The sequence below is a fragment of the Balaenoptera physalus genome (assembly GCF_965194825.1).
Source record: "Balaenoptera physalus genome assembly, chromosome: 17".
NCBI classification, from domain to species: Eukaryota; Metazoa; Chordata; class Mammalia; order Artiodactyla; family Balaenopteridae; genus Balaenoptera; species Balaenoptera physalus.
Genome location: NC_138895.1, coordinates 68201292 through 68209003, shown reverse-complemented (window position 1 = coordinate 68209003; position 7712 = coordinate 68201292). Strand labels below are relative to the sequence as shown.

The window sequence follows — 7712 nt, the reverse complement described above, 5'->3', positions numbered from 1 at the left end:
AAAAATACAATTATTTTTCTACTTTTTTGCCCACCCAAGGCGGAACTTCCACGTAAAAGGGACTTTGGACACTTGACATCAGCTCAGAAACTTTTGAGTTGGCGGGAAGAAAGGGTTAACAAGTGGTAGAGCAGTCACTGATCTTTTAGCGTTTCAGCCGGCTTTCGGAGGCTCCAGGTGTATACACACACACACACACACACACACACACACACACACACACGCACACACACCTCCCAGCTCTCTCTCCCCTGGGCAGTTACTTAGCCTAAGGGCACCATTTGGTCTTAAAGCAAATTACTTAAACAGAACTGGCAGTGCATCGCGAAGTGGGAATCCTTGTAGCTCAGAGGAGTCAGTCTACACAGCGTGGCCTCCCGGCTCCACTGCTGGAGGAAAGGAGGGAATCAGGTGGTGGCCAGCATGTGTGCACAACATTTCTCTGCACACGTTTGCAATCAAGTTAATTGAATTCATTGGCGTTTAGAACCGGTCGCTAGCTCAGAGAGAGCTTTGAATGGCCAATTTCTCTCTCCCTCTCCCCCTCCCCGCCTCCCGCCCGCCCGCGCTCCCAGTTCCCTCCCCTCCGGGTTCCCCAGTCCGCACCTCCCTTCTCCACTCCCCTCACCCCCCACTCCCTCCTCCGCCCTATTAAAACACCCACCAGCTCACTTGTTAAGACCCCCTTAAGTTGGAGGAGGCAGAAAGGCAACAACCGCGAGGAAGGAGAAGTCAAGACGTCTGGAAAGAATTACCCAGTCCTGGCTTCCAGCAGCCCATTGAACCAGGGACTTGAACCAGCCCCAGCCAAAGACTTTCTCCCGATTCTACGCTTCCTGGGTTCTGCTGAGTTTTCACCAGGCTTTTTTTTTTTTCATACGAAGAAGAGACTTTCCGATATTAGGGGAGGGGGAACTAGAGCATAAAATAAAATAAAGTTAATTTATTTTCAAAGCACAGATAACATTTTCTTTAAGAGTTAGAAGATTGAAGTGCAACGGAAGTATTAAAAAATACTAGTGATTTTTTTTAAAGTGGGGGAGACCTAAGCATTTAAGACTCCCCTATCCTTTTTAAATGTTGTTTTTAAATTTTTTATTTTTTTTGGCCGGTCGTCTCAAATTCATCTGATCTCCTATTACCTCAGTTTTGGAAACTGCCCGCCACCGACCCTCCGGGACCACACAGACAGGCTGAGGACAACTTTATGACCAAGAGCTGAACAAGGTACGTTACACTGGCGCGATTTGGTGAACGCTGAGGGTCCTCGAATAGGCCAGGGAGAGGGAAGACATTATCCACGTTAAGAGTTAAAAACAAATTTAAGTCAGTTTTCGACAGAAAAGTTTGAGGTCTGAAAATTTCCAACAGACTGCAAATCAGGGGATATTTCAGATCACTGTCAGGCTTAGCAACATTTTCTCTGTCTTCTCCCATCCCTGCGGCGCTCGCCAGAAATCCGCTGCCTTTCTGGAACACAGGTAACCTCATTGCCTGGGAAAGGCTGCAAGTCCCGGGATGTACTTTTCCATTCCGCATCTTCCCGAGCTGCAGAGGGGCTCGCGAGTTAGGAAACAAGGATTTTCCACTGTGTATGGAAAATGCATTCCGCGCAGTCTACCCCTTCCCCCTTATTCCCATCACTTCTTTTTTTCCCACACACTCTCTGTGGGAAGGAAAGCCCCGGACAGCCTAGCGCGTTTTCCAAGTGGGAAGCCCGTTTCTTACTTGGAATGCAAAGGGTTAAAGCGATCCTGGGTCCCAGCTCTGGCCCCAGAGAAGGAGGGTCCTTCGCCACCTCCTCGCAAGCTACCGGCCTCGTTCGGCCACTCCCCGTCTTCCCCTGGCCTCCCCTCCTTTGCACTCCCTGCACCCCATTAAAGTGTCGCTGTGGGTCTGTCCGGGCTCCGCCCGGCTCCAGAAGCCATACTACGGTCTGGGGTCCCCGACCCAAGCAGTGGCACTGGGAGACCCGAGCGAGAGGAGGGCGCGCATCCCTCCTCTCGGCTGCAGGGCTGCCCGCCGGGCCGCGAGGGCAGGGCGTGCGCGGGGACCGCGTGCTGCGCGCAGGCAGCTGCCGCGTCCCGGGAGCCAATTCCGACGTGGCAACGAGCACGCTGGCGCCTCTTTCCGCAGCTGCAGCGCGGGGCACGGTCGGGTGGGGATTTGGGGGTGCCGTCCCGAGCGCCCAGCCCCGGGTGGGGGGTGGGCTGTGGGAGCCGGGCTGAAGGTGGGAGGCGAGCCAGAGGCTAGGTTGGGATGGATAATCAACACCTTGGGCGGAATTCGTCACGCTGGTTCCCGCCCAGCGCGAGCGAGGGCTACAAAATGGGTCCCTGTGAACCGGAGGGCGGGTCTGAAAGGAGGGTCTGTGTGAGAGCGAGGACTGGGAGGCTAGAGGCTTTTCCTCAGGCTAAGGATACGCAGCCGAGGGGAAGTGGCTCTGAAGGGATAATTAAGTCTGGAAAGAGAGGCTGGGAGCTGAGAGGCTGGGAGCTGAGAGGCGGTGCCTGGGGAGGAGGGTTTTCAAGACCTGGGTCCTATTACACAGCCTTAGGTGCCAGCTTCCCGCGGCCGCTCCCTCCATCCCCCAGACGCCCGCGCTAAGTACTTGGGAGTCACCAACCCCACGCGCCTCTGGGTGGAGTGAGCTGCTACAGCCCTGCTCCCAGGAGGTGGGTGTAGGAGCTCTGTTGGCTCCTCCCTGCCCGGTTCCACACCCTTGGGGGCCATTGCTGCCGGGTGTCTCCCGAACAGCTGCCCAGAAAGGCTACACTACTCCAACCCACGTGGCTGGCCTGGGATTGCCTTTGACGTCACACCTAGGGGGGAGGTGTGACGCAATAGGTCGGGAAGTCCTGATTGGCGGCCGAGGGCTTCCCCAACTTGAGGCCTGAGTATATATAGACTTTCAGCTCAGCCTTAGAGTAAAGCCAAGGAAGTCGGTAGTTGAACATTGCTGGAAAAGGGAAGCGACAGATAAGGAGAACAACTTCACTGCCCAGTGTAGATTTCAAGGCTTTTTTCCGGCAGATTTCTTATTGTAGTGAAGGCATATGATAATGTACCTTTGAAGGTTTAAAACAGGATTGTGATTTTTTGGAAAAGGTCATTTTAACAAAATATTGTAAAGGTCAGCACACATTCAAACATGCCAATGATGAAAGGCTAAAAATTAAAATGTGTATTTATATAGAATTGGGTAGAACAAATAGTTATGCCCGTCAAACTATTTGTAGATACAATTGAAAATGTGACAGAATAGGTTTGAAAAGAACTCTTAACTTCTAAACTTTTTTTTCCCTTTCATTCCAATTTGTGCAAATTGAATCATTCATTACATTAGTTTTCACTGCATTATTCTAGAAGCTAAATAAGATTACTCAGGCAGCTGAAATACTGTTTGTTTTTTTTTAATACTTATCATATCCCACCAAAGGTTTTCCTAATATTTTGGCTATTCTTTTAACTTTTCAATAAAGTTTAACTCTTTGTAGTACAAATTTTAGTATGTATATTATGTTGTGTATGCATTAAGCAATATTGGGGCTAATAATTCAAAATTCTGAGACATTTCTGGATTAGAGCATTATAATGAGGATATCATTTCTCCTGTTTTCTTTTTCTTATTTATATAACATCTGAGTTGGGTGAACAGAAAAGCTTATTGTAGAAGTGTTGACATGTAAATTACCGGAATTACTTGTATTGTACCTAGAACTGAATCCTTTCTTATCAGAGAAAGCTATGGTGTTTATAAGAATTCAAGGTCTTAAATCAGTGACTAGTATCAAATTTGAATGTCACCCTCCACAAAACAAAGATGATGTTTAGTCAGCTACCTTCCTGGAAAACAAGCATTGTGCAACAAATGAGTAACAGACTTACTAGAAAGTAAGTCATATTGAAACTAATCATTAATGTTAAGTCTGTAGAATAGTCCCACGATGTTGAATTTCATAAATATTTTTTTGCCCATGGTTTCCTTATCAGCTAAGTTTAGTTTTGAAGAAATATTTCTTGAATTGTTAAGTTCATGCCTGTCACTGATTCATTTATTTTCTATCATTGGCACTGTGAGGAAAGGCCTTACCTATGGATTAATGGGGAGATTCCCTTTAGCAAAGCTATATTACACAGTTATATTTTTAATCTAAGAACAAGTAGCATGTTACATTATTAACATCTTGAGTTTTATACAATGTGGGAGGTATGAGTTAATGTAATTGCAGAATAAAGCATAAACCCCACTGGCCCTTTCTGGGTTCTCTTTTTATCCATGCGTACCCAAGCTGTGTTCCACTAAGAGGCTGTAAGGACAGAACCAGTGGCAGTGCTAGGCCAGCTGAATGGGGGGACAGCTCCCTGCAGGAAAATCATTTCCATCACCCCAACTTGGTTTTAATCCTTTCCTCTGTAGCAGCAATCTGCATAGACTAAGTAACATCCCACTGCAGATACCTTAAATTCAATAATATTTTGAATGTTACCTATAACATAATGTTAGCTATAACATGTGGAGTTTATATATATACTGCCTTACAATCTAGGAAAATGTCACTGATATATGAGTCAAAATAAATACAAGGTCAAACTCAAATATTTTTCCATTTAAATAATAAAATATTTAGAAATGAATGTCTCTTAAAAGCATAATCTGTACTGCAGTTTATTTAAAAATGAGCAAGATGTAGTGCATCTCTAAATTGAATTCATCATAGGAAAAGCATACTCAAAGAAGTTTTTTTTTTTTTTTTTTAAGTTATTTTTGGCTGTGTTGGGTCTTTGTTGCTGCAGGTGGGCTTTCTCTAGTTGTGGTGAGCGGGGGCTACTCTTCGTTGTGGTGCGCAGGCTTCTCATTGAGGTGGCTTCTCTTGTTGCGGAGCATGGGCTCTAGGCGCGCGGGCTTCAGTAGTTGTGGCTCGCGGGCTCTAGAGCGCAGGCTCAGTAGTTGTGGCCCACGGGCTTAGTTGCTCCGCGGCATGTGGGATCTTCCCGGACCAGGGCTTGAACCCATGTCCTCTGCATTGGCAGGCGGATTCTTAATCACGGCGCCACCAGGGAAGTCCCTGAAAGAAGTTTTTAAATAACCATAGTATAAGGCAAAATGCAATCTGGCCCATAAAGAAGTAAAATAATAGCTACTATTTATCACATGTCTAATACGTATCAGGCACTGAAGTAGATACTTGACATACATTATATCTAGTATCCCTCCTGCCCACCAAAGAAAACTTTATTAAAAAAAGGAACCTTGCCTCAGAAAGGTAAAGCAACCCACTGAAAGTCACAGTTAGTAAGGAGAGTGGATGAAATTTAATTCAGGAATTCTTGAATATAACACCCTTGAGCTGGACTATGCTGCAGCTGGATTAGTCAAGGTTTATGGGGGTTCAAACTGAGGAGAAAACACATCGGATTGAGAGAGATCAGGAAAGATTTCATGAAGAAATTTGGCATTGTGGTATATATGGCTACATAGGGAATGACCTATAGAGACAGGGCCCATGAGCTGATGGAGGAACATGTAGAGCTAGGATTCCATGCCAAGTCTTTCTGTAATTTCCCCCTTTGCCACAGCGAACTTTAGTATGAAGTTTAGGACGGCAAAGTTCAGGAACCAATAGGGCAGTTGGAAGAATGGACATCTTAGCAAGTCTTTGATCAATACAGCTGGTGCAAATGAAGAGAAATCTGAAACGTAAAGTTCTGGATCCAGAGACAGCCCAGGTGACAAGGTCTTTGAAAGGTGTATTGCCTAACCCTGCAAGCTCTGGTCCAGGTCTCTGCTAGAATAAGTGCCGTGGGACTGGAAAGACAAAGGCCAGCTTCAAAGCCAGAGAGGGAGAGGAGGTCAGAAAGGGAGAAGGGGAGGGTCATGTGCTCTAACGTGTAGACTGCTGGGAGACTTCATCTGGGTACTTCTCTTAGGATTTCTAGTTGAGGATGGTAGCAGAGGCAATACACCTGAGGGATGTATAACAATGCAAATGAGATCATGAAAGTTTTCATAGACTTTAACCCAGTGATTGCCAAACTTTGTTGCGATTAGAATTACTTAAGGAGATTTAAAAACTCCTGATGCCCTTGTAGCACCCCATGCCAATTAACTCAGAATGTTTCAGGAGCCACACATCAGTAATATTTACAGATTCCCTGGTGATTTGGTTGTACATCAACATTTGGGAACCACTGCTTTTTAATCTTTTGCTCACCATACGTTCTAATCCACTATTAGCAGGCAAATGGCCACAAGCAGAGTATGTCTTGTTACAAAGAAGTACATTTCCATATGCCTTGCTAGTGTCTCCTGCCTAAGTAAATATTCCTAATTCTAATCATTCTACATGACTTGAGGCCTATTTCCCCCTCCTCCCACACGACACCAGTTTAAGAGTAAAGAAAACCTGTGTTCTAAAACCATTTCTGCTCTTTATTTATATTAGATGTGATCTTGAGCCGTGCATTCACTAACCAAACATTTTAAAAAATATCTCCTGTCGTCCTTTGTGCTTTTGTCTGTTTAAATATTGGCTACAAGTAAAAGGACATTGATCTTGTCTTTTTTAGATTGTGTGTGTCAGTCCCTGAGATCAATCTATTCCCTCAGTAAAGCTTACTCTAAATGTGCCTTTTATCCCTTTGTACTGTGATACTAGGCAACAACGAGATACCTCGCAGAAATAGAAAGTGCAAGTGTTGCAATAGAAAGTGCACTTGTGCAAGAGTAACTGTTCCTTTATGTTAAGACATTGTGGGAAGCAACCGCATAGCACAGGGAGATTAGCTCCGTGCTTTGTGACCACCTAGAGGGGTGGGATAGGGAGGGTGGGAGGGAGGGAGATGCAAGAGGGAAGAGATATGGGAACATATGTATATGTATAACTGATTCACTTTGTTATAAAGTAGAAACTAACACACCATTGTAAAGCAATTATACTCCAATAAAGATGTTAAAAAAAAAAAAGACATTGAAGCCATTAATATCCCATTAAAGCTGCAATAAATATATGTATTCCTTACCTGGTTACAGTAAGCCTGCAAAAGTTATCATTCCCATTTTGCAGATGCGGAAATGAGGGTCAGAGAGTCGATGCCAGTATCAATTTGCTCTTTGTATCCCTCCTTGTTCAGGTGGCTATGAGGAGACTTCCCACAGTGCAGCCTCCATCCATCCTTCTTCTAGACACTCAGCCCTGGTTCAAATCGTTAAAATGAACAAAGTGAATTATACCCCCAAATATTTGATGTTCAGGGATATTAATTGTCCAAGGACACATGGCTCATTCATAGACCCCTCAAGTGGTTTGTCTAAAATCGGACAGCTAATATGAGGTGGAGCTTGGGCTTGAATCCTTTTCTTCCCTGTCCTGCCCTTCTTTCCATTATGCCAGAGTTATCCCTTGTTAACTAACAAACAGCAGCTTAAAGGGAAGGAGAGTCAGGCTGATTAGATAGTTACTGCCAGGGTATTAACCCGCAGAGAGCTGACATCACTGAGCTCTGTTGATGATTTCTTTTGAGGTATTTAAATGAGCTCCATCTTTTAATCTCATAATTAGGTGAAGCCAATATGACTAGTTCCATTTTATAGATGAAGAAACTGAAGATGAGAAGTATTACGTAGCTTGTTCGAGGTTACCCAATCTTTAAAAGAAACCATTATAAGATAGTCAGGAGTCTATTCCAAGTCAGTCTGGTTCCAGAGGCCA

General features: G+C 44.9%; 1 protein-coding gene across 1 annotated transcript in view; it reads left to right on the top strand.

The window, feature by feature from the left end:
• The first annotated feature begins 604 nt into the window (after nt 1-604).
• The window catches only part of HAS2 (hyaluronan synthase 2), a 33939-nt gene continuing 26831 nt past the window's right edge, over nt 605-7712 (top strand). The window contains exon 1 of the mRNA XM_082432808.1: nt 605-1227. The gene's annotated coding sequence lies outside the window, so the exon portion shown is untranslated. The remainder of the gene's footprint in view (nt 1228-7712) is intronic.